Below are 25,026 nucleotides of genomic sequence, written 5' to 3'. Positions count from 1 at the left end.
GCCACTGATATCCTTATCAGTAAATACAAATCATCTGTATGCATGCTCTTGCCTATTATCCATCGAGGCCCACTTAATAAAGCAAAACACAGATTCTTGCATATTCGTACAACAAAACCTTAGCGCCAAATCAGCAACACCAGTGTCCATACAATCCACACGGGATCATATAAGCACTGGTAAACACTACTGGGAGCTCCCCCGCGCTATTACAAACTACTTGATATCTACAAGGCCTTCTTATTAGAAATCAAACTGCATGCAATCATTTCTGGAATCAAAGACCCCTTTTTCAATTTTGTTTTAGTTCTTTTAAATTTGAAGAAGCTTTTCTTACCACTTCCAGGCAGCTGCTGGTGACCAACACATACTTTACACAAAAGCAAAAATGCTCACCTCAAAGTACAGTGGCCACTGTTGTCTGTGCCGGTCACCAGCGATGCCTTTTGTGGTTCCTTCAGCTCCTAACAAGTCCCGCTGGGGTGCCATTTGTTGTGGTTTCAATCTTTCTTTTATCTTTAATCTTTTTATGAAATCACTTCTCAGAGATCTTTGATGCCAGAAATATTAGACTTTATTCACAAACAAAGCCGAGCAACCTCCTGCAGGAGATGACGCCCCGCAGGAGATGACTCCCGAACATCGGTTAGCTTTTCACATATATACATACATCGCCTCCAAAAATGGTCATACATCCTAGATAGGGTCTTGCACCATGTGACAAACTTAAATAGAATCCACTGCTGCATCAGCATTCTTGACCTTTCTGTAAGCCCCCAAAAGTCAAACCAAAGTCACACACTCACAAAGGAAATAAATAATAGTGTCTTAATATGTAGCTAAATTACTGATCTTCTAAATAATAAAATCTTCAACAATAGGAAGCTTGCAGAGACACACTCACTAAGTTTTCACAGAGGAGCTGAGCAGTATCCTATCGCTCAACGGAGAGCCCAGGGATTATAGCGACGGGACGTAACGGGGAACGGGGGTTAGGTAACCTAGAGGATCCCATTCAGTCAGTCACTACGCGTTACATCAGTGACTGATGAATTGGGATCCCTAAGAAAAACACCAACATAGCTGCGCCTTCCAGTGACCCATGAAAGCTGCCTGATCCCCCCTCACCCCTGGAGCGGAAGAAGGACAGGACTTTACACAGAGAAAGTCGACCACTACTGTTCCTACTCACCATACAGTGAGAATATTGGATAACACTTGGAAAGCGTGCCTATTCCAACCGCCAGGGGACGCTACGAAGACCACATCCTGCCTGTAGGGAGGTAGTATGTGGGGTTAGGGCTGGGCGATAAAACGATAACGATAATTATTGCGGCATAATTTTTCTCGATAAAACTATATAAAGAGTTCGATAAATGTTCGATAATGTTTGTGCGCCAAAAGCGGAATGAAACTCATTTGAATCGCGTGCCACACGGACCGTTTATCCGCTCGGCTCAAAGTCCAAACGACAGCGCAAGCTCACTGAGCAGAAGTGTTTACTCTGATTGGTCTCGGTCACGAGATCCAGTGAGAAGTGCTTGAATTCAGCGAAGAACACAAATGTCTCAGTGATGTAAACCATTCAGGCAGATGAAACGGCGCTGACGAACAGGAGAAACACGGTGCGGAGCGATACAGTCAGAAGCTTTTCCGTCTACACATTCCTATCATTTACCACGGATTTACTGTAACGTTAGCCTAGTAATATTAACTGCATCATGAAATGTGGGATATACATATTGAATTGTATTATTATTAATGTAGACAATGCATTAAAGAACTAATGGAATATAATTACAGTATTTAATAATGCATTTAGGCTACTGGTTTTCATACAAATACCATAGATACCATTAAGTAACATGTTGCCATGATAGTGAGGTGGTGTAGGCTATGCCCGGTTTTATCTGTGGTTATCATGATCTAAATGCATGATGCTGGATGACCAATTGTTAATTTTAATAAAACTCAAACAGTCATAATATTACATTTTACCAAATAAAGATCAGCATATGCAGAAACTAAGAAATTATTTTTTCTATTAAGATATTTATTTTGTAAAGGAAAAATGACAAATGTTCTACCTCAGATTTGTGAATGTTAACCTGTTTGGCAAGTGCTTGTCATGATAATTTCTGAAAATAAAGAGTAGTTTAAACCCACAATTAACACTCTGGTTTCTACAACTTCTACTTAGGAGAAAATCTGCCTTTAAACTTTAAAGAAATAAAGATTTGACATTTATCGTGATAATTATCGATATCGACTGATATAAAAAAAATTATCGTGATACATTTTTTTGGCCATATCGCCCATCCCTACGTGGAGGGCCAGAGGGAAGTGCTATATGGAAGGTCCCTGCGGAGGATCCAATCTAGCCAGGGAGGAGACAACACTGACAGGGATGGTAAGGGAAGGGAAAGGCTCGCCGATAGGGAAGCTGTAGCGTGGAAGAATACACATATGTGATCACCAGGAGGGAAATCACAACATATGCGCTGAGTTGCTTCTGACTCAAGAGGAGGAGATGGCAGGCGAGTTGCAATATGCAACGGGAACGTAGACCACCTTTATGGCAAGTCGTTTTAACTTTTATTAATTTCCAGGGTATGAATTCTTGATATACACAATTACATTTTCACTAGTTAAAATGATAGTTATTGATATCAGGAATTAGATTTCTATTAGTAACAATGGCAATTTTTGATATCAGAAATTACATTTCCGCTAGTAAAAATGCTAATTCTTGATATCAACCATTTAATTTTAACTAGTTAAATGTCATGATTCTGCCATCATGTCTTTGTTTTTCCTGGTCTTGTGGCAGGATCATGGCAGACCCATGTTTCATGTGCAAACACATGGCCTTTTGTTGGGCCATGTGCTTGTGTTGTCTCGTCCTCTAGCCCCGCCCTCCTTGTTATCCTCGTTTTGTCATTATTGCTTTACCTGTGTCACCTGTTATGTTATCATTAGTCTCCCTATTTAATCCCCTTGTGTTTGCTGTCCTGTGTCGGTTCATTGTTAATCCATGTCAAACCTTTGTCTGTGAGTATCTTGTCAAGAGCTGTTGTCCTGTTGCGCTATTACCTGTATTAGTTGTTTGTTTACTTGTAGTTATCTGTCACAGTCTCAGTCTAGTTAGTCTCTATAGTCTTGTTTTGCCCCCTCGTGGGTTTTGTTTTCTCTGTTTTGTCAACAATAAATTGTGTTGCCCTGACTACTGTCTGCGATTGGGTTCGTACTTCCTCACCACCATAACAGAATGAACCGACCAAAGAAGAACCCAGCAGACAGTATGTCCTCCCAGCGACAATCGGAGTTCCGTGAACAATGCTGGTTGTCGTCTCCCACCGACAGAGAGTGGGTCAACTTTCCGGTCCCGCCCGAGGGTGAGTGGATCCTGAAGAATTATGCCCGACTCTGGGATCATTTCTCCCAGGAGGATCCACAGACTTCTTCCTCGGGATCTCCACCCTCTGCCCGTCTGCCTGTGATCCAGGAGAGTCGCATCTTAGGCGTTGTTACGCAGGAGGAACAAGGGTGCCCCACTTCGACTCCTAAAGCGTCATCCGCCCCTGTAAGTCTCCGCGGCAAGCGAGGGAGACGGATCTCGTGGGAGTCTGCTTCGGAGTCTTCAGCGACGGAGTCAACCCTGCCAGAGTCTGTCCTCCCAGCACCAGTTACGGTCCCTGCTGAGCTTCCCCTACTGGTCACAAGCCTGGTTTTGGTCTCTGCTCCGCGGCCAAGGAGAAAGAGGAGGAAGAAGGGAGCTTTCTGTCCTCCATCTCTGTCTCCTCCAGAGCCCGCTTCAGTCTACGCTGTTCCAGAGCCCGCTTCAGTCTACGCTGTTCCAGAGCCCGCTTCAGTCTACGCTGTTCCAGAGCCCGCTTCAGTCTACGCTGTTCCAGAGCCCGCTTCAGTCTACGCTGTTCCAGAGCCCGCTTCAGTCTACGCTGTTCCAGAGCCCGCTTCAGTCTACGCTGTTCCAGAGCCCGCTTCAGTCTACGCTGTTCCAGAGCCCGCTTCAGTCAACGCTGTTCCAGAGCCCGCTTCAGTCTACGCTGTTCCAGAGCCCGCTTCAGTCTACGCTGTTCCAGAGCCCGCTTCAGTCTACGCTGTTCCAGAGCCCGCTTCAGTCAACGCTGTTCCAGAGCCCGCTTCAGTCAACGCTGTTCCAGAGCCCGCTTCAGTCAACGCTGTTCCAGAGCCCGCTTCAGTCAACGCTGTTCCAGAGCCCGCTTCAGTCAACGCTGTTCCAGAGCCCGCTTCAGTCAACGCTGTTCCAGAGCCCGCTTCAGTCAACGCTGTTCCAGAGCCCGCTTCAGTCAACGCTGTTCCAGAGCCCGCTTCAGTCAACGCTGTTCCAGAGCCCGCTTCAGTCAACGCTGTTCCGTGAGAGTCTGTCCGGGCCTACGTTCAAGTGGCCTGGCACGTGTATTGCTCTTAACGAGCGCAGGTTGTGCTGGGCCCACACCAGTATGCGTTCCGCTAACCTGAATAGGTTTCGGGACCTCAGGCCACCCTGGTGGTTTATGTAGGCTACTACCGACACGTTGTCCGAGCGGACCAGGACGTGGTGTCCTTTTATCCGGGGACAGAAACGCCTCAGCGCAAAGTCCACCGCCATCATTTCCAGGCAGTTTATGTGCGGTAGTTTGGCTCGCTCTGCCCATTGGCCAAAGAGCGGTCTGCCGTCGAGCAGTGCTCCCCAGCCTGAGGTGGACGCGTCCGTGGACACCACCTTCAGGCTCGAGGAAGTCCCCAGGCTTACACCTGACCGGTACCAGTCTGACGCTCTCCATGGTGTCAGGGCTGAAATGCATTCCTGAGTGACCTTGAGGCGATAACGACCGTGTAACCATGCTCGGCGCGGTACGCGCGTTCTCAACCAGAACTGTAGTGGGCGCATGCGCAGCAGGCCCAACTGCAGCACTGTAGAGGCTGAGGCCATGAGGCCCAGCATTTTCTGAAATCTCCTGAGCGGCACTATGTGGCCGCTGCGGAAGGATTTCGCCATTTGCAGGGTATTTCGCCTGCGCTGTGATGACAGACGTGCTGTCATAGACAGTGAGTTCAGATCCAGTCCTAAAAAGGAGATCCTTTGACTGGGAAACAGTGAACTTTTCTCCCAATTGACTCTCAGACCTAAGCACTCGAGGTGATCGAGTATTAGCGTCTTGTGGTGAGCGAGTTCTGACGGCGATTGAGCTAGAATCAGCCAATCGTCCAAATAGTTCAGAATTCGAACGCCTCGGAGTCTCAGGGGTGCCAGCGCCGCGTCCATGCACACTGTAAATGTACGAGGTGCTAGGGATAGGCCGAATGGCAGGACTGTGTACTGATATGCCCGGCCCTCGAAGGCGAATCTCAAAAATCGCCTGTGACGTGACGCAATTTGTATGTGAAAATACGCGTCTTTCAGATCTATCGCCATAAACCAGTCTCCTCGGCGAATTTGCGCGAGGATTTTTCTGGTCGTGAGCATTCTGAACTTCCGCTTTGTTAGCGTTTTGTTCAGACGCCTTAGATCTAAAATGGGTCTGAGACCCCCGTCTTTCTTCGGTACCAGGAAATATCTGCTGTACAGACCCCCTTCGCTCTGAGCTTGAGATAAAGGCTCTATGGCCCCTTTGCTCAATAGCTTCGCTATTTCGGCTCGAAGTAGATGTGCTACTTCTGTTTTTACCGTGGTTTCGACTTTTCCCGTGAAACGGGGAGGGCGTCGATGAAACTGTAGCGAATAGCCTCTTTTTATAGTCTCTAGCACCCATTCTGAGACCCCGGGAAGTCTTTCCCATGCATGTGCACGTGTGACTAGGGGTTGAATGTAATCTGGGCCCTGGTCGCGAAATGGCGGCGACACGAGAGCAACCGTGTGCTGTAACATGGACGCCGTGGCGTCTGAGGCGGGGGACATGTTTAACACAGTATGCGTCCCGCGCGCGCTCGACTCTGTGAGTTGAGAGAGAGCACGCGGGGCGAGCCCTACGGGGCTCGTTATGTTTGTAAATAAACGTGGGCGCTTGGTGGCGGGCACATTTATAACACCGGGGACACTGTGTTCGTGTACTGACTGACCGTTCGTTAGTTTCGTTTTTACAGAAACCGCGGAACGTGCAGTGTGTAGTGGTTGTGGGCACTTGATAGTGGGCACGCTCACTACATGTAAAGCACAACCGGCATGAGCCGATTTTATGTGTGCAAACCCTGTGTTGAACGGGGCTGTGCTTGTGTGAATGAATGGGCACTGGGTGGGCATTGCAGTTACACACATTACACCATCGGCCTTGGCCGGAACACCAGAAATTAAACTCTTTTTTAGATTTATCTGGGTCGCCGTGAAAACGGCGTTTGTGTGCAGGCAAACGGGCTTTACGGCCGGTTTGTTGGCTGCTAAATACACTGGTACAAACACGGAACTTAGGGCTGTACAAGCGAAAATCTTTGGTGGAAGTCCGGCCGCAGCGGGACCCGAACACCGTCGTTTTCCTAGCAGGGCTAGGATGGCGCCGAGGCCTCGGGCTTGAGTGAGATCTTGGGCCGAGGACCACGCGGTGGCGGGCGGCGTCCGGCGGAGCGAGACCGTGGTCTCTCTCGGGCCTGTTGCTGCTGGGCCGGTGCGGCGGGCGCGGGGCGCTGCTGAGTTCGGGCAGGCGGCTGTTTAGGGCGGCCTGTTGCGGAACTGGAGCGCTTTGGCAGAAAATGTCTCATGGCCTGCGAAGTCTTCTGTACCTCGGCGAATCGGTCCGCGAAGTCCTTCACGGAGGATCCGAAGAGGCCAGTCGGTGAAATGGGAGCGTCGAGGAACGCAGAGCGCTCCGACTCCGCCATTTCGGAGAGAGTCAGCCACAAATGTCTCTCGGAAACAGTAGCTGAGGCCATAATCCTGCCGATGGCGTGTGCGGCGGACTTTGTAGCGCGAAGAGCGAGGTCTGTGGCGCTACGTAAGTCCAGAACACTGATCGCGCCCGGGCCTTCCTCGTCTAGCTTGCAGAGGAGGTTAGCCTGGTGGATTTGGAGCACCGCCATGGTGTGCAGCGCCGACGCAGCTTGTCCGGCGGCGGAATACACGCGGCCGTTCAGAGCTGACGAAGTGCGGCAAGCTTTAGATGGTAGGACTCCCTTAGCCCGCCGTCCAGCAGAGGGTGGGCAAAGGTGAGTCGCTACAGCCTCCTCGACCGGAGGGAGAGCGTGGTAGCCTCTGTCGCGAGCACCGTCCACTACGGAGAATGCTGGCGAGGCAGAAGTACGTACTCTGGCTGAAAATGGCGCCTTCCACGATTTCGCTACCTCTTCGTGAAGCTCAGGAAGAAAGGGTGCGTGTCTGGAGGGGGGCGCAGCGCGGTCTCCAGCGAGGAAGCGGCCATCCAGCCGGTTGAGTGCAGGTTGTTCGGGCGTCGACCACTCGAGGCCGAGGCTCGATACGGCCTGTGTGAGCAGACGCATCAGCTCTGCTTCGATGCTGATCTTCCCTCCTCGACGTTCCGGAACGGCGGGGGAGGGGAGGTCCACAGAGCTCGCCCATCCCTCGCTCTCCGAAGCGAGAAGCGAACAGCAATCGTCATCCCCCTCTGATACGGCTTGCTGGTCGTCCTCCATAACGGACAAAGCGGCGTGCTGCGGCTGTTGTCCGTCGGTGAGCGACTCAAGCGACACGTTGAGAGGAGCTAGCGGCGGTGGCGGCGGCGAGCTCCTCGTGGAGGGAGGTTCCGGGACCCGCTGAGCGCGGCGCTTCTTACGGCGCGGCGCTACAGGGGGCGGTTGAGCAGTCTCGGCGAAAGATGCAAGGCGAGTCCGCAGAGTCGCGATTGGCATCATGTCGCAGTGATGGCAGCCGCCATCACCGAGAGCGAGAGCTGCATGTTCCTCGCCCAAGCAGGAAACACACAGTTCGTGGTGGTCCCCGTCGATGAGCGCGGCTCGGCAGGAGCCGCAGGAAACGCGAGACATCTTTAAAAAGACACTCGTTGCTCTTTTGTGAGGAAAAAATGTGTGCCGCGGTAGGCGAACACACACACAAAACACACACAAAACTGAAAGGATATTCCACGCCGGAGAAGCGCAGCAGGGAACGGCGGCTGAAGGCGGCGATGACCAGCGGCTTCAGGTAAGGGCTCGTCCTGCTGAGGTGCTTGTTCCAAACGGCTGTGGCGGCTCGAATCAATCCAGCGATGCGTGCAGCTTCGTTGAATTTAAGAAAATCGGCGTGTTAGACAGCTATGCTCGTATTTATAGGCCTAGGCCACGCCTGTTTGGGCGGGAGGTGACGCAGAAGGGCGCGAAGCGTCCTCATTGGTCAGCGTCCTGGCCTCGCATAGGCTGTGCTTTTCTGGCAGAGCAGCCAATGGGTGAGCTGTATTGCTCCGCCTAGGTTGTATGCTTCAGAAAAGCGTTTTACATTATTACAAAATTAAGGATTAATTTTAGGCTTCAATCTCGACAAAGAAATATCTTTCCCGTAGCGTTCTTCGACGCAGTACGAGAGAACTCTACGTAAGAGAACTATAATTCTTGATATCTGTAATTGTATTTTCACTAGTGAAATGTCACCATAGGCTGCCATTCAAAATCAATTGTTGATGTCAATAATTTATTTCTTACTACTTGAAATTCCAATTTCACATATCAGAAATATAATTCTTTCTAGTAAAAACCTTTATTTTTTAAGAACCTAAGAATTCAATTGTCACTAGTTGAAATGTCTATTCTTGATATCAACAGTTAAATTGTACCAGTAACAATGTTCATTTTTTTATATCAATAATTACATTTTCACTAGTGAAAATGTTAATTTCTGATATCATGAATGTGATTGTTACTAGTAAGAAAGCCATTTAAAAAAAAAATCAAAAATGAACATTTTTACTAGTAGCAATTAAATTGTTGATATCAAGACATTTCAACTACTGACAATTTAATTATTGATATCAGGATTTCACATTTTTACTAGTAACAATATAGTTATTGATATAAAAAAAATGATATTTCTACTTGTAAGAAATCAATTCTTGATATCAAGAACTGTTTTTGAATGGCAGTCTATGGTGACATTTCACTAGTGAAAATACAATTACAGATATCAACAATTAAATTGAAATTGTAAAGTTTAACACCAGCTCAGTGGTGTAATATCCAATAACGTTAAAACCAGCTCGAAATTCAGTATCAACTCATATTGTCAGCCTAATGGTGCAGCTTATTATGAAATCATGATTTATTTATGTAACATGTATGTGTGCATTAAAAGTACAATTTCGGCAACAAGAACGATGCTGAGCCAAATGAAGATGAAGATGTGTTCTGGCGACTGGCATGTTTATTGAACCAACCAGATAAGAGTAAATCGAGAGTAAAGCGAGAAGCTCATTTGATTGGCTACATGACGAAGGTAGCAAGATCTTCGAGCTTGCGAAACTCAATGAGTGAGAGAATCGTGCCAAAACTGTAAGCACAGCTTAAGACGCAACTGTACAAATCAGGTTATTTCGGGAACTTTTTGCCTCATGTACACAACATTAAAGTAATTTAGACATTTGCAACAGTTTATTTTTTTACACAAAGGTTGATTTACGCGATCAATCTGTTTTGCAGTTCCTGACTTCCTGTTATTTTTGGTTGCAAATTGCTGTTCACAGGCTTGCAGTGCTTTTGGTCGTGTTTGAGCAAAAAAAATACATGCCAAACGTGTTAAGTGTGGAAAAATGGAAGTCAGAAGAATACAGATTATATTTATTTTTTGCGCAAGCATGAAGCTGCAGATTCACAATATATGCATTACACTTGCACGAATATCAGTAAAATACTGCCAATATTTTTTACACTTGAATGGCGATTTACACCTTTACAAATGTTCTCTTGCACATGCAAATTTTATTTACGCTTGCAATCCTATGTACATTTTCACAAATCTTACCCTGCGCATGCGATTCTGTAACCGTTTCCCAAGGGCGAGGGTCAATAACCACACTCCGGAGGAGCCGACACCAACGAACCCAATCAGGCAGGACAACAAGTGATATAAAATCTCTTCTCTTTATTAATTAATTAAAAACACTTAACATCGGGATAACTCCAGGTTCTGCTCCACTCCAGAGCGTCCCACGTGGGCCTCAGGCCAGCAAGGGATCAAAGGGGACCTGAGGCAGACAGCAATGAGAGGTAAGCAGCAGGTAAGTTACGGTGGCTAGCAAACTCTCTCCTTTGATCCAGGGCTTCTCAGTTCCTCGAACAGCAGGAAGTCGGACACAGCCGTCAACAGACTTCTCAGAATAATGGTTCACAAGATCTCTCGGTTCACAGACCAGCAGCGGGTCGGACACAGCCGTCAGCAGACTTCTCCTCAGAATAATGGTTCACAGGGACTCTCAGTTCATAGACCAGTAGCGGGTCGAACACGGCAGTCAGCAGACTCCTCTTCAGAATAGTGATTCACAGGGACTCTCAGTTCATAGACCAGTAGCGGGTCAAACATGGCAGTCAGCAGACTCCTCTTCAGAATAGGGATTCACAGGATCTCCCAGTTCACAAGCCAGTAACAGGTCGGACTCAGCAGTCGGCCGAGTCCTCTTCAAAATAGTGATTCACAGGGTCTCTCAGTTCATAGAACGGTGGCTGATTCGGGCTATTCCTCTTGCATGGCAGAAGTAGACCTGACATTCGACGAGGGACTCGCCACAGCATCCAGCAACTTCCTGTATACACAGAACATGATCGTGAGTATGAAATCCAACCGTTACTAACCGGTTTTCTCCTTTCACAGGGCAGGCTGTGAGGATACGGCAGTCTCCAGGAAGAGAATCATCGGACTGGGTGGAATGACTGGGCTTTTTCTGTTCTTAGAACAATAATCAGGAAGTAATATCCCTTGAATTCGAGTACGGTTCTTCCCACCAGCACACAAGGCCGAGCTTCTCCTTTCTTCAGTGCAGCAACAGATGGCTAGGAACCTGGACACAGCTTTACAATCGGCAGATCAGATTAAATTATTGATGCCCCACTGGGTAGACTTTCCCCGAACAAAGATTGCAGAGGGATGGTAATGGTTAAGTCTCCCACACACGTGCGTGCATCAATACTATAACTTTTCACACGTGCTCACTTCACACTTTCAGACACTGCAATGCCACACCACTTCACAGTAAACAATAGGCCTTCACTCCGTCTTTGCAGGGTCAGACGATCCACAGATAGCTTTTCACAAGGGGGTATCAGGTTTCAAGAGTGATCCCATAAAGCCCGGTTCCTTGCTTGATTTCTGAGGCTGCGTTTACACTTGGCATTAACATGCGCCCTGTATCTGGATGTTGTCCACATACACATTTAAAAGACAAGTGTAAACGCGCTTCTGATCGGAATGCTATCCGATCAGCGTGTCCAGTTTCGGAGGTAGTCGAGGACGCATTGTGATCGGATCTCAGTGTAATGTAAACGCAATCCAGCCATCGTGTCTGCATTCACAGGTGGACGTCATTTAAATCCCCGCCCAGTCTCCCCACGTGCTGTCAGAAAATAATGGCCAGGTGCAGTTTAGACAATAAATTAAATTTATTTTAACCTTACAATAAACGTTAATAATTAAAACAGTTTATTTAGACTTACATGATACTGTGTGTGTCATTTTTCATTTTAATTGTGCAACATTATCTGAACGAGGCGATCGCCTGTAGCCTACAATTACAGCTGTGAGGCATGAGATCTTAATGAAGAGCGTGCGCTGCTTTGCAGAGGAATAATAGGAATACACTTTTAATTTTTTTATGTTTTAAATGTTGAATGTTTTTTATTGTTTCAGCATGTTTATTAACCCTCTGAGGACGAATTGGGCGGTACCGCCCAAAATGGCATACTTTTACAAATGTGCAATTATCTTCAAAACTATTAATGATAGAGAGGTGCGGTCTTTTTTGCCGTCTTCCTCAGATTCCGCTGAAAACAGTGATATCGCGTTTGTATTATTCACACGCTTCGCTGTTGCGCAATACCACTGCATAAAAAGGCCAATGAAATCGATGTTGTTAGGCAAATTCCACCAATGGAAAAATTGCCGCTGGGAGGATTTTTTTTTTACCCAATCAGAGGAAGGTTACCAAGACGTATTCTAGCCAATCAGAGGACTCTGTAGCCTTCAACATGTACAAACAAACAGCGTCATGTGGACGGAGAATGAGACAGATCGCGAACGGAGCGGAGTATTACAGAACGCACAGAGATCTATATAAGAGAGAGACAGAATAACTTAAATAGCATTATTATTGTATTGTTTTAGCACTTTTATGATGGCAAGCAGTAAGATTTACGGCAGAACAAGCTCTGGAACAGTTAGTGGAAAGTAAATCTGCCAGGTTGTGAGTGTGTCTGTTCTTCAGAGCAAGCAGGTCTCATTTAGTTCTGAGCAGACCGCTTTTTCACGCCTGGGACTGTTTGTAAAAAAAGTTCCTTATTTCATTGTTCTTAACACATTTGATTGAACAATTACAAATGTCTGTCAAGCAAAGGGTTTGACAAATATTTTTTTGGTTCAAAAACTGTTCACTATTGTTGTGTGAGGTGTGATTTTCAGTAATAAATGACAAAAATCTAATTTTCATTTGTGAAATTCTCTCGATTATTGTACATTTTTCACTCATACTTCCTTTATAAACACATTACATGCATGCTTATGTTAGCTTAGGGTCTTCTGAATCCATAGATACCAAACACATGGTGTTCCATCTCCATTACATATGGTTTATAAGCCCAAATGTAAAAATAGAGAAAACGGACCAAAAAGGGCTTAGTCCCCTGAGGGTTAATCTCCCATAGTCATTGCATGCTAACCCCGAATGATCGATGATGTGACTTTACTAGGGATTTCTAGGGGTCCTCCACACAGTGGTGGACCCCAAGCAGGCTCTGGTTATGGAGCAGGAAGTACTGACACTTTTGCAAAAGGAGCTATAGAAGGGGTTCCTTCTCCCAGCAGACAGTCAGGGTTTTTCAGCCGTTACTTCATTGTTCTGAAAGAGGATGAAGGGTTAAACAACAGGCTTCAGAATTAAACAGCAGGCTTCAGAATCTCAAGTTCAAAGTATGCTACGCTAATATGATTATGTCACAGATTCAGTCCGAGAACCGGTTTGTCACAATAGACTTGGAGGACGCTTACTTATCTATCCATCTTCATCACAGGAGGTTCCTGAGGTTTGCTTTCAGGGGCGAAGCATACCAGTATCGGGTTCTTCCATTCGGCCTAGGTTTATCACCCCGCATCAAGATGCGTGGATGCAGCTCTGGCTCCTCTGAGACTCCAGGGCATTTGCTTGTTATACTATATCGACGATTGGTATATCCCCTGCAGTGGTGGCTCAGGACCAAGGGGTTTTCTCCGAGGGGAAATCCGTTTTCACATGATCAATGTCATGCGGCTATGCCTACGTGCCTCGGTCATGTGGAAGAACCTTGGTTCCTCGCCCAGGCCCAGTGTTGGGGGCTTCTTTTCAACGCATAATGCTATCAACGGATGCTTCCCTCACAAGTGGGGGGTGATCATGAGTTGTCACTCGGCGAAGGGTCTTTGGCAGGACCATCTTCCTTTTTGCACATAATTGGCTAGAAGTGATGGCGGTATTCCGAGAATCTCAATACTTCCTGTCAGACCCGAGAGGTCACCATGTGCCTGTCCTTCCGGACAACACACTGATGGTCTCGTATATCAGAGCAGATATCCTGTTGAGGCAGGGGCTGAGGCCCGGGGAATGGAGACTTCCACAAGAGGTGGTGGAGCTTCTTTGGGAGAACTTCTGTAAAACTCAAGTCTACCTTACGCATTGCCCTTTGTGGTTATCCCTGAAACATCCAGCTCCGCTTGGACTGGATGCAATGTATTAGGTGTGGTTGAGGCTACACCTGTACGCATTTCCCGGTATCTTTGCTCCCGGGAGTTCTGGAGAGGGTTTGCCGGGTAGGGGCTTGTCTATTATTAGTAGCCCCATTCTGGTCGGCCCGAGTGTGTTTCTCAGACCTGCTGTCCCTTCTAGATGGCTCTCCCTTGGAGATTCCGATCAGGAGGGACTTAGCATCCCAATCAGGGATACAACATTTCACCCTCTTCCGAAGTTATGGATACTGTGGGCTCGGCCTCTGAGGGGGCCCAGTTCATAGATTCAGGTCTCTCGACCGAGGTCGTAGAGATCATACTCCAGTCTAGAGCTCCATCCACAAAAATACTGAATATGCATTGGAATAGAAACTGTTCTCTGCCTGGTGCAGAGAACAACTTCTGAATCTTGTTATCTGCCCTGATGGTACAGTACTTGATTTCTGCAATGAATGTTTCTTTGCTGGGTTATTTCTGAAGAGAGATCCTTAATTTTGTTTTCTCTGTGGTACATGAGGCTGAGGCCTGCACGAACTTGGATTTGCACCTGGTATGGTGATAGTCTTTCTTCACCCCAGGCTGGGTTGTATTCCTAGGTCCCTACTGAATTTGCGGGTCATTTGTGCTGCAGGCCTTCTGTCCTCCACCTAATACCCCAGATCAGGAAAAACTTAAAAAAAGGTGACATTCCTTCCCGTACACCTTCCCGTAATCACCGTAAACACCTTCCCGTAATCAACGGCAGTGTGACATTGACCATCGTATCAATGTGACATTGACGCGCGTATTATATTGCAAGCTTATAGGGTTCGGTTCGGTGGCAAAAAATTATAAGCTTCGGCAGAAACCGAACCCCTTTAAAAACCCCAATATTCGGCCGAATCCGAAACCGAATCCTGGATTCGGTGCATCCCTAATCTAAACAGATAATGAGCAAGTGAATAGTTGAGGCTATTTCACGTGCTTATGAAGCGGCCGGACAGCCTTCACCTTTGGCTGTCCGGGCCCATTCTACGAGGAGTAGGGCTGCCTCTATGGCTCTAATTTCGTGAGTTTGCCTTCACAACGTTTGTGATGCGGCAGGCTGGTCCTCGCCGCATACATTTGTCAAATTGTATGACTTCTCCACTCCTGGGGCTAGGTTGCTTGCTTCTTAGTGTGCACAAGGACTTCACACAGAATGGTCACTTGTCATTATGGCGTAGTGGGTATGAGGTTCCCCCGACACTCGAAGGTGTTCCCACAAGCGTTTTACACAGCGTTTCGTTCCCTCTCAGGGAACTAAGGTTACATACGTAACCAGAGACATTCCCTATAAAGGGAACTCCCGCTGCATAAAACGCTTGTGGGAACCCCATACCCACTACGCCATAATGACAAGTGCCCATTACGTAACCAGAGACGTTATTAACCTGTTAGCCTTCACCAGAGCGAGGACGCTCTGAAGCGTTTTTTTTTTTTAAATAGTTCAAAGTTACTATCAGATTTAATGTTATTACCTTGACAAACTATACATCATTAAAAATATATAAGTCTCACGTTTCAGTATTTGACCACTATTGTATTCTGAGAAACTTATAGTGACAGTTATGTCTTAATTTGTGTCAGGATTTATGTAATGAAAAAATGAGTCGATACCTTTAATGTGAATTATGAGCATCAGCGCGTCCATTCATAAAAAAACTCCGGTGGTGTTGTCATGAGAACGCGTGACAAAACAACGTTCCTCAGGGCTTTTGGCTCAAAAATGTGCAGATTTGGAGAAATATTGATATATTCTCATAGGTTTACATCAGATTTCTATAGACAGGAATAATATTTATTGAATTTATATCAAAATGCGTCCATGTAATCATATGCGCGCTGGATACTCTGATGTACTGTGTTTTCAAACCATACAGAAGACTGAGGGCGCCAGAGATACACAGAATAATCCATATACGGATGCACTGCACATGAAGAAGAGCCCTACCATGTGACCTTCCAGGACGTCACTGACATAAACACAGCTAGCTTTCAGAGATCGTTGTAACATGCAGATAAAGATGTTTTGAAGACAATAAACATGATTGCAATGATATTTGATTTACCTGTGTTCTTCGAGCCATGTCAGGTATTTTTTTATAATAATAGATTATATGTATAATGTAATGCTAATCTATATAGACTTTACAATAGTGCAGAATAACATAAACTCATTTATTTTCTGTCTGATTTTCTTTTCTGAAGCCAAATAAGCTCATAGAAGATTATTTAAAACACTCGACTTGCGTTTTAAAGTAAGTTTGGAGCACAAACACGGTTTTAATCTCATAAATTGTCGTGTATTGATGGTGTGCTAAGCTAACATGCTAGCTAGCTCTCTAGTTGCACCTGCCATCTAGCTGTTATTTTTTATGATTTTTTTCTAAATCGGAATGCTTACTGAAATATTTATTTATTTAAGAAAGGCATTTGATACAGTTATAAATGTGAAAGGTGAGAACTATGAAAGAAATTAGGGGGTGAAACACCGTGATTAGCCAGTCGTTAGCGATTATAATGGAGACAAAGGAAAAGAATATTTATGGCCATAAGCCGGCTGGAGATGTGTAAATGTGAGCAGGAGAGACTGACACTGAATGGGGCTCGTTTGCACCACAAAACAATAGAGACAATAGACTGAATAGATGCTAATAGATGACAATAAACACAAGTTTGCATTTTAGAGTCAATTCAAAATAAAGTCATTTGAGATGATCTTGAAAAACATTTAACAAAATACAGAGTTTTAGACTTATCACCTTCAAATTTTAAATATAACATGGTCAGACATGTGTCTTTAGCTGGAGTGCATTTCTAGAGTGCTGACGGGCCAACTTCAATTTAATTTTCATGAAGATGTTTCATAAAAATAAATTTCTAATAACTTACACAACTTTGAAGCTATTCATAATTTTTTTTTCATTATGACAATAATTCATTCTACATTTCCAATAAAGTGCCAGGTGTCAGCTTTCAAATGAGATCATGCTTGTGCTTTTAGGACAAAGGGTCAATTAACTGAATCTGTTTTAGGTTCAGAATGCAATTTCTGGGGATTTTTCAAAAATGGCGCTGAAGGCTAACAGGTTAAATGTCTTTTGTCGGACAAGAGGTTCATAAATGCTTCTCATGTTTTGAACAAATGTTTGACGTGTGTTGCTTTTCAAATGCATGTTATAAGTGACTCAAACTCACAGTGCTTTCAGATGGAGCAGCGTTTATAGAGCAGTACACCAATGACAAGCTGCGTATAAAAAAAAAAAAATAATAATAAAAAAAAAATCGCAGCCTTTTTTTCGATTCCAAAATCACGATAAGCAGTAGGGGTGCTCACCAAGGTGCAGTACTAATATAGTTACCAGCCAACTGGCGGTAGCCTTGCACTAAAAACTCCACAGAGTGCGATTTCATCAAATGTCCAACAGCTAAGTTGGCTGCCACATTTACCTTCTTTTATTTATTTACTAAAACCATATTTTACTTTCATTTGGCTCTTAGTCAGTAATTTTGGACCCTGTACGTCTATAACAGTACGTCCAATAAAAGAGCTACAAAAATTACAACTCAAAGCGCATTATTTTGCCTTGGGTCCACAACAAACCAGCATCTGAACTCAATATTTCAAACTGACATAAGGCTTCTTTTTTCCCCTTGAAATCAAAGGGGATCTATAACTGTCTTTACAAGCCTGCAATAGTGCGAGCGCATCAGAGGAACAGAGTGTTTGTTATAAACGGGACTGTAAATCATTCTCCCGCCTGGTTTGATGGCTCCACAAGGTTATCTTACTTCAGGCCACTAATCTGAGCTGCACGTATAACGGTTCTGACAGCGAGCTGAGGACTGCAGGAAATCAGAGTGTGCAATTGAGCAGAGCCCATAACCCATTTCAGGAAAAACCTCCTTGCTTTTATCTGGGTGGCATTGCTCGCATCTGAGAATAAAATTTCCAGGGTCCACAACTCGTAAATCAAACACTCACTCATCAATGTTTTTCTCTTGAAATGAAGACATGGTAAAATTGATTAGATCTGATAAAGGCTTTATTCTGCTGTGTGTAGAGAGGGAGAGAGAGAGAGAGAGAGAGAGAGAGAGAGAGAGAGAGAGAGAGAGAGAGAGAGAGAGAGAGAGAGAGAGAGAGAGAGAGAGAGAGAGAGAGAGAGAGAGAGAGAGAGAGAGAGAGAGAGAGAGAGAGAGAGAGAGTTCTGTTATGGACAGAATACATTAGATGCTGTGTAGTGGTGGATTTATGGTTTTGCTCTCTTTGAGGGGCAAGAGATGCTTGTTCTTTTACTCCAGTGCTTGAGACAGAAACATTTAAGACTTTTAGTCAAGACCTAGTGCATAAGCAGTTCAAGTCTGACTCGTGACATTCCCACTCTTTCCATTGTGCTGTGTTTGTTCTTTATTTGTTTCTTCCCAACGTGTTAACTAATAAAAAAGGTTTCTCACTGGGTTAAACCCAACACAATCTAATAAAACATGCTTCATGGATAAAGGATTTTGACAAAAATAACATGTTGGTGGATCTTCTCCAGCCTATTCAAACTTAAAAAGCCTATTAATAGGGAAACATTAGGGGTCTACACAGAGCACGCGAGACCCGTGGACCCGATATCAGGGTCTATATTTTAAATGATCAGCCGGGTCGGGTCCCAATCTATTACTTCGGGTCCTGGGTCTGTTTAAATTTGTGTGTAATACCCGAGACGATCAGACTCGGAGAACACCTGGCTGTGATCAGAGTCAGTCAGCACTGCTTGTGTGTTTTTTGTAACTTGTGTTACATGCCTGGCTCAAAGCAAGCAACAGTAAGGAAAGACCACACGCGGAATCGTGATATATAGACATATATCTTTGATTTATTAAATAAATAGAAATTAACAGAATAGATTGTATACAGTCAGTAATGAAGTTGGCTTTGAACATAAAAATTAATAAGCAAAAACAAAATCCTAAACGGTGCGGGAGAAATGGAGCGGCGGCGGTTCTCTCCCCGGTCTCATCTGAAGCGTCTTTAACCCTCTGGGGACCAAGGTGTTTTTGGGGTCCTTAAGATGTTCTGACATGCCCTGACATTTGTGCTTTTTTCAGTTGCTTATAAACATATTAATGGCAAAGGTGTAATTACACTCTATTTATCACAAACAGGGCTACCATAATGTGTGAGCAACATGCATGTACGTGTTTGTATTTTTGAGAGAATAATGTTTATGCATGGTTAATCAAAAAACAAAAAATTAAAGTGTCTGAAATAACACCACAATACACAATAATACATGTGTTCACAATACTTTTGAGTAATGGATGTTGTCGCCTGGAGTTTTTCCTTCAAAATTATCTGAAAATGATCCTGCCTAGTCACTCACATAAAACAATACATTGATTTACATTTTGTAAATCACTTTTTGTTTGGGAAGGCAATATGCGCAGGGGCGTGGACCATCATGTATAGTAAGTGGTTCACACCTGAGAAGACAATGGCCCGCTTAATGACCCCGCATAATGAGCTTGCATAATGAGCCTTTCATTCAGGTGTGTCACACAAGAAAGAATGTGAGGACAAAACAAATAAATATATATATATATATAATCCAAATAAAAATGAAAGTCAAATGCACATTTTTAGTACATAGTCATACCTGGAAACAAATCCTGTTCAAATAGGCTATATGAGCCATTCTACAGAATTGGTTCAAAGTTAGATTTGGAAACTTTTTTTTTTTTTTTTAATTTATTTTTATACATGCAAATTATATAATATCCAAGGTAAACATTTCTAGTAATTGTGCAGTTAATTATCATGCTGTATTTTCAGAAAGTTGTGGAATACATCATCTGCCCAAATGTGTCACTAATAAAAAACAATAATACATAATTTAATGAGAAGGCTTATATTGACCTATACAGATTATTTTACATCTACCTTGTAAATATATTTTTTGCTATTTTATTAAAAAGTGTTCACATGTAAATCAACAACAATTACAATTTTAACAATATTTGAAGTGCAATCTTTCTTTTTTTAAAGTATCATACATATATTTCAAAGTTAAGGATTCATTAGTTTGATATAGCCTAACGTTACATTGAAACAAACACTATAACATCTATAGTTTACGAGTTTATTTTTGACAAAGCTTATTTGATGTCTATTTTACAGTAACAACTTTATAGTCTATGCAAAACTAGTCACAACTAGCAACAGCGCACATAGATGGCGTTCATTCATCACACACAGAAACGCGATTCATATCACAGTCTTTTTGCGGTTTACAGACACTATTCCATATCGCGATTAGAACAAAGCATATAAGAATAAAAAACGTACTACTAATCCTCAACTGGATCCATTGCTCCTCGAAGTGAAACCAGCACTTCTGAGGTAAGTTTCCCAGGATTATTCCTCCTCACAGCCTCGCAAGATGACACAGTACATTCATCTGATTAAACTTGATGTGTTTTATCGAGCTGATGTGGCTGGTTTACATGTTTGCATGTATTGCCTCAGATCATTTGCGTTTGAATAGCGCGCGCTCTCCATGGGCGTGGTCACATTAATACATAACGACCTATAATGAGCTGAAATGAGAACTTGTTCTTTTTATATAGATTACATAAACAGAGAATATTTGTTTTAGTTTTGAATTAGATCATTCAAAAGTACACACTTAAATTATTATAAATATATATTGCTCATGCCTGGGTGAATAGTATTCGCTGAGTTGTGTTTAAGTTTACAGACGTGCACCAGAAAAAAAGTTCACAGAGACGGAGAGGCAGAAAGCACACCCTGTTTATTTTCTTTATTTTACAAAAGCACAATGTTTTATTTCGATTGTAAGTGGACACATAAAAAAGTAGACATTTAAACGCTTATTTTTTCATATTTCTAAGTCTGTATGACCAAAAATGACGGAGTATTTTATTATTTTATGTCTATTTTACTGCTATGTAAAAAAAAACGAGCAAAACGCGCCGGAGGGTTAAAGGCCCAGACCAGGAACTGATTAGCGCGATTCCAAACACCTGCACCCAACTCACCTGTAGGAGACAGACACAGCACACAGGCAGAAGGAGGAGCCAGGCAAGGCCGTGACACTTGTAAAATTAGAATAAGAAAAGTGTGAGCCGAGAAAGTTGCAGTGATTGGTCGTCCTTCTGTGATCTTCCTAATTCTTCCCAGTCCACAAGTCAAGTCAAGTCAAGTCATCTTCATTTATATAGCGCTTTTAACAATGTAGATTGTTTCAAAGCTGCTTTACAGAGATAAACATATAATTTAAGGTTAACAGATTGTTTTGGCTTTATAGCGGTTCTTGAATAATGTTATTTTCCAGCTAAAGTTAGTTTTGATTGATTCACTTCCGTCGAAAGGATAATTTGTTATTAAATTAGGGGCCGCTAAGACGACACCGTTCTCTCTACACAGACTTTAAACGGGAACCTGTGGACAACAGACAAATCCTTACCCTCATCCTGTGCACAACATAATTGCAATTGGACTCGGGAGATCATCTTCAGGTAAGGCACAAGATAATGAGTCGGGAACAACATTGCACTGGCCTTTCCTGTATTGCACAATGAGTTCCTGAAGTTGGATGGCCCACCTCATGAGTTTCGAAGTAGGTCAAGGATGGATAAATACCCAGAAAAGAGCTGCATGATCTGTGATAATTTGGAATCGTCTCCCTTCCAGATACTTCTGCCACTTTTCCACCGCCCACACCTCAGCAAGACATTCCTTCTCCAATATGGAGTACGATTTCTCTGCTCCCTGAAGTAGCCGTGATGCATATGCAATGACACGTTCACCTTGGTCCGATTTTTGGGTCAAAACAGCCCCCAAACCGATGTTGCTTGCATCAGTCTGTACTTTAAATAGTCTGCTAGGGTCTGTCGGTACAGGAACTGGGGCGTTTTGCAAAGCATCCTTCAGTTTCTAAAAAGCGATTTGGCACTCATCAGTCCAATTCCACGGCGCATTCTTACGCTTGAGAGCATGTAAAGGACCAGCAAGCTCTGAAAAATTATAAATTAACCGGTGATACCATCCAGCAAGGCCGAGAAAGCGTTGAACTTCCTTCAAGTTTCTTGTTGTGTGAAGTTATTCACGGCTTCCACCTTGATCCCCTCTGTTTTGATCCCTTCTTCAGAAACCACATGTCCTAAAAAAGACAGTGATTTTTTTTACTGAGGTTACACTTTTTAAGGTTTAGTGTCAAGCCACCTGCTTCCATTTCACAGAACAATGCCTTAAGATCTTTGATATGTTATTGGATGTCTTTGGAATACACAATGTCATCAATATACATGAAGCAACATTTACCAAGCAAATCCTTCAATATTCTGTTCATCAGTCTTTGGAAGGTAGCTCCCACATTCTTCAGCCTGAAGGGAAGACGAATGAACTCATATTGATTATTTTTGGTAATGAAAGCAGTCTTCTGGACTCTGCAGTCATCCTACATCATTTTCCAGTGTCCACTTCTAAGATCTAAGGTGCTGAATACTGAGGCTCTATACGTCGACTCCAAGATGTCCTATATTTGAGGCAAGGGGAATCCGTCTAATGGGGTTTTGGCGTTCAATGATCAATAATCTACACAGAAACGAACACTTCCATCCCTTTTTGGTACTAGGACTATAGGAGTTGCCCATGGTGAAGTAGACGGCCCTATTATGCCCTTTTTCAACATCTATCAACATTCCATACCGGGATGGAATTACTAGACATAATTTGATGTTTGATGACGGAAGTTTGTCCTAGATCATCGGTACAGACAGTGGGCCAGTTCAGGAAGAGACCTTCCAGTTGCCTCTTCTCAGTACGTGAAAAAGCGGCTTGACTCACCAGATCCTTGATGATGGTTATGGTATTTTCTGACACTTGTATAGTTGATAATGCACAGTGAACGTTAATGCTGGCAGATTGGAGATAACAAGAAAAATATTGTGGTGACTCCTGTCCAGGAAAAGAATAAGAAAAACTGTTGAAGTCAAGTTTTAAGCCAACTGACACAAGGAAAATCAAGGCCAAGAATGAGTTGAAATGATAGGTCTTGATTCCTCATAATGGACAGCTTCACTGGGTATGTATTGTCTTGCAATATACATTCCCAACTGACTTTCTATTGCTTGTTGTACTTGGCCATTGGCAAGAGCAAACCACAGTCCTCTGCTGGATTTCCAGGTCTCAGCATTATCTTTCCATCTCCTCCAAAAGGATTCTTGAATCAGGGAATATGAGTTACCAGTGTCTATGACAGCATCACACCCATGTTTCCGTAATACTACAGGAAAGGTTAACAGCTTGATGTTACTTTCTGAAAGTATGGCAATGTTATGACTTCTGCCTTTGCCTTTACTTGAGCTCTCTGAACCTCCTTTTCTCGTGGCTTGCTCAGCATTGCGTTGTTTCCAGTAGGCTCTGTCCTCTGTCATGTCTCGTTCCACTAAAGCTCCGACACGTACCAGCTCATCAAAGGTATTAGCTGTGCATCTCAGAATACTGGCAACTCGAAGATTACAGTCCTCGAGTTTCTCTTTCGGTCATTGATGGCCTCAGTATCAGACACATAGCTCTATATTGAAAATTAAATGTCCGGATGCTTTCTCCCAGCCCCTGCTTTCTCTCTCTGATTTCCCTCTCAGCCTCCACCTCAGACTTGAGCTGATTATAAATTATATATATGAGGATGATGAAGTAAGTTTTGTTGGAAATATCCATGAATGAAATAAATGTAATCAATCAATCAAATTATCCCTTCTCTTTAAGCAATCCATCATGGCCGTACCCATATCTTGCATCTGTTCTTCCAAAACTTGCTTCAAACAGTTAAACCTTCTGTCAATTACATCTGTCACCTTTTCCTCAAGCTTTCACTGATTCTGATCAACCGTGCTTGAGTTATCGTCTGTTTGGTTATCTCTCGAACTTGTTCCTCTAGAGTTCTAAGACAATGGTCATGTCGCTGGTGATTTTTCTAATACACTCCACATTGTCTTTCTCCATGTTGTCTATTCTGATGCTTAATTGATTTACCCAGGTTGCAATGGTAAGACTGATGATTTTCCTTGGTGGAAAATCAGTCAAACCAATCTTCTTCTTTTACGATTGGCTCCTCTTCAGACTCCCAAGTACAAACTACTAAAGGACTGTATCATTTCTTGAATTGGTTCTCGGTGAGTTGTAAAAGGTTCAGCAGTGAAGTTTTGGTACTTACTGTAGGTAAAGTTGGTTTTATATTCGCACATTCGGACTTCCGCGTTTAATAACTTTTTCAATTATATGTGCAATAAAGCACATTTTTGCAAATTCGAAGCAGCTACATGATATTGAAAACAAAGATTGTCAACTACTACATTTTTCACAATCGATCAAAATGGGCAAGTATTGTTTTAATGGCATACTTACTTGCAAATGCCCACTGAATGTCCAATGTAGTGTGGCAAACAAGATAGGGACCGTCTTTTGTTGTATTTTTTTTCATTGTGTGCAAACAGACAACTACATTTTAGCCAACTACTGATGTGCCAGGACTGATTGTCCTTTCTCACTGTACTGTACACAAATATTTTTAGAATCAAATTACATTAATTCACCTAAGGGATTTTTATTTTATTATTATCCAAAGGCTGTAGCATGTTCCTATTCACCAGACTGACTTACTCCAGGTGACATTTTGACAATACCTCCCTTACTGTACGTACAATTGTCAAATATGTTTATGAAAGGATTACTGTAATTCACCTAAAGTATTTTTTCATGTTCCAAAGGGCGTAGTGCTTTCCTAGTGACCAGAGTGACTTACTCGAAGTGAAATTTTAACAATACCTTCCTTACTGTACGTGCAATTGTCAAATATGTTTATGAATAAATTACTGTAATTCACCTAAAGTATTTTTTCGTGTTCCAAGGGGCGTATTGCTTTCCAAGTGACAAGACTGACTAACTCCAGGTGAAAATTTGGCAATACCTCCCTTTACCTACAATTGTCAAATATGTTTATGAAAAAAATACTGTAATTCACCTAAAGCAGGGCTGTACAGTGCGACATATATGTTGCACGTGCTATGACAAAATTGGTCTGTGCGATGAATACATTTACCACTGTAGCACGCGTACGATACAGTTTTGC

The sequence above is a fragment of the Phoxinus phoxinus genome, assembly GCF_949152265.1.
Source record: "Phoxinus phoxinus genome assembly, chromosome: 10".
NCBI lineage: Eukaryota > Metazoa > Chordata > Actinopteri > Cypriniformes > Leuciscidae > Phoxinus > Phoxinus phoxinus.
This window is presented reverse-complemented; position numbering follows the sequence as displayed.